General features: G+C 43.2%; 1 protein-coding gene across 4 annotated transcripts in view; it reads right to left on the reverse strand.

Annotated features, from left to right (window-relative positions):
* The window catches only part of LOC137658787 (soluble calcium-activated nucleotidase 1-like), a 117184-nt gene that overhangs the window by 56466 nt on the left and 48698 nt on the right, over positions 1-12020 (reverse strand). The window lies entirely within an intron of this gene.

Below are 12020 nucleotides of genomic sequence, written 5' to 3' on the forward strand. Positions count from 1 at the left end.
CAAGGGCTGCAACCCATACAACGGGACCTCCTCAAACCCCTAATCTGGGCGCTCTCAAGAAATGACTTTGACCACCCGCCAAATCTACCAGGATGCGAAAGGCTTCTTAGCCTTCCGGACAACCCATAAAAAACAACATTTCAAGAGACAGATAAAAAGGATATGGAATTAGGGAATTGTAGTGGTTGAGCCCTCACCCACTACTGCACTCGCTGCTACGAATGGTCCCAGTGTGTAGCAGTTCTCGTAAAGAGACTGGACATCTTTCAAGTAAAATGACGCGAACACTGACTTGCTTCTCCAATAGGTTGCGTCCATTATACTTTGCAGAGATATATTTTGCTTAAAGGCCACGGAAGTTGTTACAGCTCTAACTTCGTGCGTCTTCACCTTAAGCAAAGTTCGGTCTTCCTCACTCAGATGTGAATGAGCTTCTCGTATTAACAATCTGATAAAGTCTGACCAAGCATTCTTTGACATAGGCAAGGATGGTTTCTCAACTGAACACCATAAAGCTTCAGATTGGCCTCGTAAAGGTTTAGTACGCTTTAAATAGAACTTAAGAGCTCTAACAGGGCATAAGACTCTTTCTAGTTCATTGCCTACGATCTCCGATAAGCTGGGAATATCGAAAGATTTAGGCCAAGGCCGAGAAGGCAGCTCATTTTTGGCTAGAAAACCAAGTTGCAGCGAACAAGTGGCTTTTTCCGACGAAAATCCGATGTTCTTGCTGAAGGCATGAATCTCACTGACTCTTTTAGCCGAGGCTAAGCATACCAGGAAAAGAGTCTTAAGAGTGAGATCTTTCAGGGAGGCTGATTGTAACGGCTCCAACCTGTCTGACATGAGGAATCTTAGTACCACGTCTAAATTCCATCCAGGGGTAGCCAAACGACGCTCCTTGGTGGTCTCAAAAGACTTAAGGAGGTCTTGCAGATCTTTATGTTGGAAAGATCTAAGCCTCTATGCCGGAAGACCGATGCCAACATGCTTCTGTAGCCCTTGATAGTGGGAGCTGAAAGGGATCGTCCTTTTCTCAGGTATAAGAGAAAATCAGCTATTTGAGCTACAGAGGTACTGGTCGAGGATACAGAAACTGACTTGCACCAGTCTCGGAAGACTTCCCACTTCGATTGGTAGACTCTAATGGAAGACGCTCTCCTTGCTCTAGCAATCGCACTGGCTGCCTCCTTCGAAAAGCCTCTAGCTCTCGAGAGTCTTTCGATAGTCTGAAGGCAGTCAGACGAAGAGCGTGGAGGCTTTGGAGTACCTTCTTTACGTGTGGCTGACGTAGAAGGTCTACCCTTAGAGGAAGACTTCTGGGAACGTCTACTAACCATCGAAGTATCTCGGTGAACCATTCTCTCGCGGGCCAGAGGGAAGCAACTAACGTCAACCTTGTCCCTTCTTGAGAGGCGAACTTCTGCAGTACCTTGTTGACAATCTTGAACGGTGGGAATGCGTAGAGATCCAGATGTGACCAATCTAGGAGGAAAGCATCTATATGTATTGCTGCTGGGTCCGGGACTGGAGAGCAATAGATTGGAAGCCTCTTGGTCAGCGAGGTTGCAAAGAGATCTATGGATGGTTTACCCCAAGTGGCCCAAAGTCTCTTGCACACATCCTTGTGGAGGGTCCATTCGGTTGGAATTACTTGCCCTTTCCGACTGAGACAATCTGCTATGACGTTCAAGTCGCCTTGGATGAACCTCGTTACTAGGGAGATGTCTTGACCTTTTGACCAGATGAGCAGGTCCCTTGCGATCTCGTACAACGTCAGTGAGTGGGTACCTCCTTGTTTGGAGATGTACGCCAAGGCCGTGGTGTTGTCCGAGTTTACTTCCACCACTTTGCCTCGAAGGAGATACTCGAAGCTTTTCAAGGCCAGATGAACTGCCAACAGCTCCTTGCAGTTGATATGCATGCTCCTCTGACTCGAGTTCCACAGACCTGAGCATTCCCGACCGTCCAGTGACGCGCCCCAGCCCAAGTCCGATGCGTCTGAGAAGAGAACGTGGTGAGGAGTCTGAACAGCCAGGGGAAGACCCTCTCTTAGGTTGATATTGTCCTTCCACCAAGTCAGACAAGACTTTATCTTTCCGGAAATCGGGATCGAGACCGCTTCTAGCGTCTTGTCCTTTTTCCAGTGAAAAGCCAGATGGTATTGAAGAGGACGGAGGTGTAGTCTTCCTAGTGATACAAACTGTTCCAGGGATGACAGCGTCCCCACCAGACTCATCCACAGCCTGACTGAGCAGCGTTCCTTCTTCAGCATCTTCTGGATGGATAGCAGGGCTTGATCTATTCTGGGGGCTGATCGTCTTGTTGTTCAGCAACATCCTCATCAGATAGTTCCTCATCCGAAAACTGATGAGGAAACGGCAACGGAGTGGGTAACGTCTGGCTCGCTGAGTCCGGTCGCACTGGTGCATGCGTGACGGAGCCGGACGCAACGTCATGGAATTGCTGCACAGTCTGTGAACTGTCAACAACCATGGGTGCGCGAGGAAGCACAGCGTCCACCCGAGACTGTCTAGACCGTCTGGGTTGTGCAGTCAACACCATACCGGGTTGCTGAGGTTGACGCACCGCGTCAAAACAAGTCACCTCTGATGGTTGTTGAACGTCCTGAACGTCAACAACCACCTCCGAGCGTCGCTTAACGTCAACGTGCGGCTGGCAACCCACACTGGGTCGCATCGGTGGAGGAACCACCTCAACTGGTAGACGCGAGAAGGTTACCTCAGCGTCAACAGGACGCACAACCGACCGGTTGGAAGGTTGTTGGCCAGAAGGTTCAGCAGCAACCTTCTCCGCATTAAAGTCCTCTATCAAGGACGCAAGCTTGGACTGCATGTCTTGCAGCAAAGCCCATTTAGGGTCTACGGGAGCAGGTGCGGCAACAGACGGGGTTAGCGACTGAGGCGGTACCGCTTTCCATCCCTGAAAGCCTTGTTTATGCATGACATAATTGTACAGCAAAACTTCAAAGGCTCGAAAACAGCTGTGAAGTTGACCTGTGAAAAACTGGGAGCGTCTCCTGGCCAGGTGCCAGGGAGAGTCTACGAGATTTGAGAAGTCTATCTGGGCAGAGGCAGGAACTCCCAAGCCGAGAACTTCTCTCGTGTCGTATCAGACTCTCGCTCTATAAACCAGTTTAAAAGAAGGGAAAGCAAAGGCTGTATCCCCCAAACTCCTCCTGGTGATAAACCAGTCGCCTAGCAGACGTAAAGCTCTCTAGGAGAGCGAGAGAGCACTAGCTTATAAACAACGGCTTCGAAGTAGCTAGGCCTAGTGTAAGCTCTGACGTTTAGGCGAACGAGGAGCAGCAGTTACAAAAAGATCCGGACAAAGATCCTTAAAAATCAGCATGATTTAATTAAAGTCCATAGAGGGCTAAGCAGCTTTAGGCTCCTCTCCGTCTGACAGAGTCCTCAAGGGAATATCAGTAGGAGGGGGAACAGCAACTTCCTCATCTAAAGGAACCTTGTCCGATAAAAGCTGAGTCTCAAGCAAGGGAGAGACCTACCGTGGTGGCAATGCTTTACAAGCAGAGTCCACACACACTGGTGCAAGTAGCGGACCAGGACGCAACGTCATGTAACTGCTTGACAGTCTGTGAACTGTCAACAACAACAGGTGCGTGAGGACGCACAGCGTCCACTCGAGACTGCTTTGACTGTCTAGACTGAGCAGTCAAAACAACTCTAGAATGCGGAGGTTGACGCACAGCGTCAAAACAAGTCAACTCCGATTGTTAGCAAACGTCCTGAACGTCAACAGGAGCATCAGCAAGTGGCCTAACGTCCAAAAGTGGCTGAAAATCCCCACGAGACCGCATCGAGTGTGGTTCTAAACAATCTGACTGACGTGACTTAGCTACGCCAACGTCAACAGGATGCACAAAGGAACGTTAGGTTGGCTGAAAGCCAGGATATCGATGAGATAAACGGCTAGACTCAACGGACTAATCGGCAGAATAGTCTTCCATAAGGGAGGCAAGCATATTCTGCATGTCTTGCCGTACAACCCATTAAGGATCCACGGAAATGGTTGCGGTAAGAGACGAGGGTAACGTCTGTGACCGTAACACTTTGCCAACAAAAAAGACTCTCGGAGTCTGTGTTACGTTTTTGTTAGGCGGCGAGCAGTTTTCCGATGACTGCAAAGGGTCAGAGCTGTCCTAATGGCTGTAACCAGGACGCTGGACCTGTCCTGAAAGGACTGACTTTCGCTTAAGGGTCTCGAAACCTTGTTACAGGTTTCTTATGTGAAAAGCCTTCGGATGACGAGGAGAAAAACGTCTCTCTCGCCTTATGGTAGGGGAGATCTTGGTAAGATACACCCGATACCATAGAGGGAAACGTCTGTTCGTTGATCAAGGCCTCTCGAACCCATAAGTCGTATGACATTACTTCTCCCCTGGGCTTGGGAGCTTGCAAGAGGTCCCGGACTAGGTGAACGACAGGCACGAACAGACGAACCCTCGGACGCAACACTGTAACACTTTGCGCAATATCACTTTATCACTACGATTTTCTGTTTTGCACTTATTACACTGAAATCGAACCTTTTACTGATTTCTACCTGAAGCACGCAATTCTACCCTCATCAAAAGGTAGTAAATGCGAAATCAGGCGTATAATGCAAGCATATTAATACCAGCAAAAAAAACAGTAAACATCTTTTAAGATAAAAAAAAAAAAATCAGTGGTTGGGGAAGAGAATAAACACTAGTTCATTCAAAACTATGTTTTCAATCTCTCACCGTACATTGCCTGGGGACGAGAATAAAACTAAAAACGTTTTATCCTTTCTCCCCGTACAGAGACTAGGGACGAGAGTAACTCGAGAACAACGTTACCCGCTTGAACGGAACGTTTTCTCTCCTCTCTCTCCCTCCGTCTCTATATCTCTCTCTCTTTCTCTCTTGATTTCGCACCTAAGAGAAGAGCCCAATAACGTTTCGTCAAAAAAACATGTTATTTGACCAAAGGAAAAAACTGAAAGGTTTTTCAATTAAAAAGTTCCTTTAAAATAGAATTTAAAACATTTAAGCTTTGAAAGAATGAACAAAACGTCAGAATCGATTTACTCTTTCTGCAAAGTGAAACCGTGATACACTCTCTCTCTATCGTAACGATAGAGCGCAAACTGCGTAGCATAAATAAACTAAACGTTAGTTCATCTTTGAAAACAGTACGAAGACTATTCAAAGAAATTCTTTCATAAAATATTTTATTTAAAAAGTTTTAAATCCTTAGCTCTTTAAAAGCTATTTACGATTTAAAGGGCTCAACATTGATTAACTTCGGTTTCCAAGTTAGGACTGCCTACTCTCAGGAAAGGTCGCATATAAACAAAACATTAAAATTTATTTTTTATGTTTATTATAAATGGAAAGTTAATCGAAGAGGAAAATCTATAATTAATTTATAACGTGATAAGATAATTACTAAAAGCCTAAACACACTTCCGTCTAAGGGAAGGGTCGGCCATTTAAAAGTCAAAGAAAGTCCATACTCTCTTTGTCACCAAAAATTAAATCTATCCAAAACGAGTTCAAGATTTAAGAAGAAGATAAAACACCTGCACTGCGAAAGCTCAAACCAGAATATAGTACTTCACCAAAGATGATGGGAAAAACTCCAGGTTTCAACAGCGAGTAAAGTACGTCTTGTCGACACGTCGACAGAGAGAAAATTGAGTCTTTGTTTACATAGAGTTTGGTATCTGGCCGACAGTTGGCGCTGATGAGCACACCCGCAACCTGTATAGCGATCGCTAGCGAGTTTTTTTTTGTACAGTTTTTTGTCTGTCGAGCAACAGAGTTGCAGCTATATATTCACCGGCTAAGTTAAATATTTAAAAATGAGTTTTTCGTATACAAAAACTTCCTTATCTAGAGGTTCCACTGTATATGTAAAATATATATGAAATAAATAAAAAAATTGTACTATTATAATGCAATAAAAACATCTTGTCTTACTTATTAAGCTCCAAACTTCAAGGTCATCTATAAATGCTTAATAACAACTGGATTGAGAATATACAGAAAAACAATTTCAATAATAAAATACATATGATTATGATACTTATCACACAGTCCCATTGCTAATATCTACAAAGGGGTAGCTTCTCAATATTCAAATAAAAAAATAAATCTCTCTAACCCTATATACAACCAGCTCAATAACGTACTCATACTGCTGGGGAAAATTTGTCCCTGGCAGTTACCATGAACTATGAAAGTCTACAGTAGATCATAATACCAAAAGTTGTAAAGGACCTATATTAACCCTTTTACCCCCAAAGGACGTACTGGTATGTTTCACAAAACACATCCCTTTACCCCCATGGACGTACCGGTACGTCCTTGCAAAAAACTGCTATTTACAATTATTTTTTTATTTTTTTTTTATAATTTTTGAGAAATTTCAGGCATTTTCCAAGAGAATGAGACCAACCTGACTTCTCTATGACGAAAATTAAGGCTGTTAGGGCAATTTGAAAAATATATACTGCAAAATGTGCTTGAATAAAATATAACCCCTGGGGGCTAAAGGTTGGAAAGTTCCAAAAAGCCTGGGGGTAAAAGGGTTAACAGATATCACTGTATATGGAGAAGATAGAGAGGAGATACAACTCCTGGGTAATCATCGAGATAACTGTATTGCTAAAACTCTGCTCATTTCAATATGCTTTATCTGCAAGACAGGTTGCGAAATAAACACTTCTTAGGATGTGGGAAGTTAAAATAAAAATAATCACAAATTTAAAGATTTTCAAAACCAATTTTGATAAAGCTCAACTCATAATCTAATACAATTCCATATTTGTATTTACTATTAAATTAATATGAAGTATATCTTGCTTTTTCTTAGCCGCAGCAACTCTTTAGTTGAAAACAATTTCAGGAATATCTTGAGTAATTGAGGCCTGCGGTGGAGTTATGGCGTAAGCACCACTATGTCCAAAATAAGGGTTAGCAGTACTGTACAAAATTTTTTCCAAGGTTTTCATCTTTGCATCAGTACTTAATATACAACCTTGGGCTTAAAACAGAGTCTAATTTGCCATTGATAACAAATTATTTTTTCCCCTTATGGGATGTATAAACATGGCCCAACAGACTCCCATTTTGCAAGAGTACCTCTTCACTGTCCCTTCAAACTCCATGGTTTCGATAATCCACATACTCTACATCCGCAAAATATTAAAAAATCCCAGGATGTCAATACACTCGGACCTGATAGGGGTGCGGGAACATTGACTCCTATCACCTCGCAAAACTTGAGAATACTGTATATTCTTATGGATTGGGCTAGGTTTCTGTCAGTTGACAGATGGTCGGGGAAGTACCTATATCATCGGAAGGATATGATGTCAAGATGTATGGATAATTAGGCGTAATGTATCCTACATTCTATCCATAATTCTCATGTTAAGGAGGATGCGATGGAGGAAATAATTCTCTCTATTGAAAATATGCTCTTACTTGTAGAAAAAAAATTCAAAGCATTGTACAGTATGGCAAATATAACTTATTCAAATCACACAATAAAAACATTGCACAAAGACATACAGCATACGTTAAGAAATTGCTACTTCAAATGTTCCCTCTCCCATCCAAAAAGCTGAATTTCAGCAAAATTTCCAAAAACTTCAATATTTTCAATTTGGCTATTTTTGAAATTTATATAAGTATAAAAATTGAGAATTGCATGTCAATAATGAAAAGTGGAATTTTTTTTTTGAAGTACTGTGGACTTAGAAAACACGAATTGGAGAGATATTAATGTTTTTTTAAGTACTGTACTGTGGAATTAGAAAACACGAATTGGAAAGATATTAATGTATTTCAATAGTCCCTCACCTCTTATAGAAAACACGAATCTGAGAGATATTAACGCATTTCAATTTTGTCCCTCACCTGTTATAGAAAACATGAATCTCAGAGATATTAATGTATTTCAATATCGTCTCTCACCTGTTATAAAAAGAACACATATATGACATTCGTAGATAATTTGTATTTTTTCTAACTATACAAACCTTAGCTATTTAACAGGGGTATTACTTTCGGCGTAGCTGCAATGACGAGCCATTAATTTTTAATGAGGGTTAACTACCCACACCGCTAGTTAGCAGGGGGTAGGGAAGGTAGCTTGCTACCGCTCCCCCTCACACACCTATGACTGAGCTCACTTTGCTTGGAGGTAGGACTTCAAGGGGATAGGGCTGGCGGGCAAGTTTGGTTAAATAGCTAAGGTTTGTATAGTCAGGAAAAATACAAATCATCTACGAATTTTTCAATTGTTCCGTAACTGGAATACAAACCACGCTATTTAATAGGGGTGACTCACCCATTAGGAAGGGTGGACGTCCCAGCCAATCTGGCTTTTGGCTTTACCTGGGGGCTCCTTATCCAAGTATGTCAGTACAGGGGGTCCTCGGGTTACGACGCTGATCCGTTCTTAAGACGCGGTGTAACCCGAATTTCCGTGTAAGTCGGAACACCATAAATATACGTACTGTACTGTACTGTAAAGTATTACTGTATACTGTACTATAATAAAATGTATCAAATGACATAAAAACAATATTAGAAAAAGAGAAAACAATTCCTTACCACATGAATTAAAGTAAATATCAATAAAAAAAGAAAACAATTCCTTACCACATGAATTAAAGTAAATATCAATAAAAAAAGAAAACAATTCCTTACCACATGAATTAAAGTAAATATCAATAAAAAAAAAGAAAACAATTCCTTACCACATGAATTAAAGTAAATATCAATAAAAAAAGAAAACAATTCCTTACCACATGAATTAAAGTAAATATCAATAAAAAAAAAGAAAACAATTCCTTACCACATGAATTAAAGTAAATATCAATAAAAAAAGAAAACAATTCCTTACCACATGAATTAAAGTAAATATCAATAAAAAAAAAGAAAACAATTCCTTACCACATGAATTAAAGTAAATATCAATAAAAAAAAAAAGAGAACAATTCCTTACCTTATTCCTATGGTTGGCTTGCACACTGGAAGGGATGTTGCAAGGGACGGAGAGACTGGTTTATTGTGGAGAGGAAGGTGCAGAAGATGCTGGAGAAACTGGGGCAGGTGAATCAGGATTCTCTGGAAGTGAGACAGAAGATGCTGGAGAAGCTGGGGCAGGCGAGTCTGGAGGTGAAGAGCCTACAAGAGGTGGTGGAGAAGCTGGAGAAGCAGAGGCAGCTGAGGTTGATGGCAGAGGCTCTGTAGCAATAGAGGCAGCTGAGGTTGATGGTAGAGGCTCTGTTGCAGGCAAATCTGGAGTAGTAGAGGCAGCTGATGTAGAGGGTGCAGTTCTCTCTACTTTCTTAAAATACCGCTCCAGGTTAGACTGGACAGAGAGGATCCTCTTCTCATCCAAAATCTCCTTATAACACTGCAGTAAGTCCATGACACCTCTGGAAACCCTGGTGAACCTGTCCATGTTGGGATCTTGAGCCTCGAAAGTTGCCAATGCTTGTTGTATCTCGGCAAAACCTTTTGACAAGCCCTGCCTTGTGAAAGCCTTAGGGTCTGGGGTGGGGGCTTCTTCCTCTTCCTCTATGATCTGCTTCTCCAGTTGTATCAAGTCCCCAGCAGATAACTCCTCTCCATGAGATTCTAGCAGCTCCGTAACATCATCAACCTCCATCTCCAAATCGGTTTCCTTACTCAGGGCAACAATGTTCTTGATAACATGGTCAACTGTGTCCATTAAGCTCACTGGAATACGCCGTTGATTTTGATCTTCCAACCAAAGCACTAATAACCTTTCCATTTCGATAATTAAACCACTACGCTGTTTCGTTATCACTGTTGCTTTCATTGGAGCAGATCCTTTTACGTGTTCAACAATGCGCTCCTTATCTTTAAGGATAGTAGCCACGGTCGAACGGCTAAGGCCAAGCGATCGGCCAATGTTCGTTGGCGTTTCACCGTTTTTAGACCGCTTAATAATGTCTAATTTCACTTCCATGGTGATGGCCTTCCTTTTCTTCGATGCACTACCATCAGAAGAATCTGCCTTGCGCTTTGGAGCCATAATGAAGGGCAAAAAGTTCAAAAAAACGATCAAACACGTGAGAGAAAGAACAGGCAATCACAACCAAAAATGGCGTATGAGTGGAACTGAGCGACGCCGTCTTCCTCGCCCACAACCACCGCAAAGCGTATTCATCCACCGCGCGCTAGAAACTAGTTCGCAATTGTTTACGTCGCTTACGACGCTAACGGTGTAAGACGGAACGACGCTTAATATTATTTTTATATTTTTATGGGGCGCGTTCGTAACGGCGAAACCGCGTAAGTCGGGACCGTCGTAACCCGAGGACCTACTGTACTCAAAAATAAGGAGTCCCTGCACCTCGCTAAAACCTTGCTATGCAAGGTTCGCAGCCTACGCAAGCTGTATGTTGAGATATATAGAAGTGTGACCGTCCAGGTAAAGTTATTCCGAGTCTTTTAGAAGGAAAAATTGTTGTAACCAAGACTTTCCCAATACCACCTTGCTACGGTATGGGGACTCAACAGTATTAGTTTTAATACTAGGTGCACAAGGGAGCATGGTTTACCTGCAGTGGTTTGAGGTCAGCATCTGCAGAGAACCCAGGATGCTGCTTTCCCAAAGAGAGGGGAGGATGAAGAAAAGAATAAGAGCCAGTCAAACCTTTTCATTCACGCAGACTAAAACCCGGTAATAATGCCCTCAACCTTCTGCTACTTGTCCAATAAGGAGCTTGAAGTCTTATACCAGCTGTTGTGCAGCCACCACAGGACCGATAGAGAACGTATTGAGTCTCCTGTCGGTCACGTCTTGCAGGTAGTGGGATGTGAATGTGGTCTGACGTTTCCACACCCCAGCCTGAAGAGCCTGCGTCACTGAGAAGTTTCTCTTGCATCCCAGGGACATAGCTACGCCCTTGACATCATGAGCTCTGGGGCGACGTGAAGGAAGAGGGTCTGGCTTCAATGCATGGTCTATGACCTTGCGAATCCATGCTGAGATGGTGTTCTTGGTGACCCTCCTCTTGGTCCTTCTTGTGCTGACGAAGAGTGTAGGCACACGAGGACGGGCTGCGGCTGTTCTCTTAAGGTAGAGCCTCAAACTCCTCACTAGGCAGAGTAAGAGATGATCAGGATCTTCTGTTACAGAACGAAGACTCAAAATCTGGAAGGAGTTGAATCATAGATCCGCTACTCCCAGGTTCTGAGTCTTAGCAATAAACTCAGGGACGAAGGTGAACATTACCTCTCCCAATCCCCTTGAATGGACGATGTCGTATGAGAGACCATGAAGTTTACCGACTCGCTTGGCTGAAGCCAAAGCTAGCAAGAACACCCTCTTCCAAGTCAGGTGGCGATCTGTTACCTGGCATAAAGGTTCATAGGGAGGTCTCTTAAGAGACCTGAGAACTCGAACCACGTTCCATGGGGGAGGTCTCACTTCAGACTGATGAGGACAGGTAAATTCATAACTCCATACGAGTAAGGAAAGTTCTAGCGATGATGAAATGTCCATTCCTTTCAGTCTAAAGGCGAGGCTTAAGGCTGAGCGATAGCCTTTTACTGCCGAGACTGACAGGCACATTTCTTCACGCAAATACACAAGGAACTCTGCTGTTGCTGTAATAGTGGCATCGAGAGGAGAGATACCTGTTCCACGACACCAACCACAGAAGACTTTTTACTGCCTGGTAGACTGCTGCTGATGACTTTCACAGGTGTCCAGACATCCTAATCGCAACTTGTTGAGAAAATCCTCTCTGAGAGGAGATGCTGGATAGTCTCCAGGCGTGAAATCGTAGCGAAGCTACAGTTTTGTGAAATATGTTGGTATGTGGTTGTCCGAGTAGATTGTGTCGTGGAGGGAGTTCTCTTGGGGGCTTCGTTAGGAGTTGCAGAAGGTCCAGAAACCATTCTGCGTGATGCCATAGCAGAGCTATGAGGGTTATTGAAAGATTGACCGATGTTCTGGCCT

The sequence above is a fragment of the Palaemon carinicauda genome, chromosome 1, assembly GCF_036898095.1.
Source record: "Palaemon carinicauda isolate YSFRI2023 chromosome 1, ASM3689809v2, whole genome shotgun sequence".
NCBI classification, from domain to species: Eukaryota; Metazoa; Arthropoda; class Malacostraca; order Decapoda; family Palaemonidae; genus Palaemon; species Palaemon carinicauda.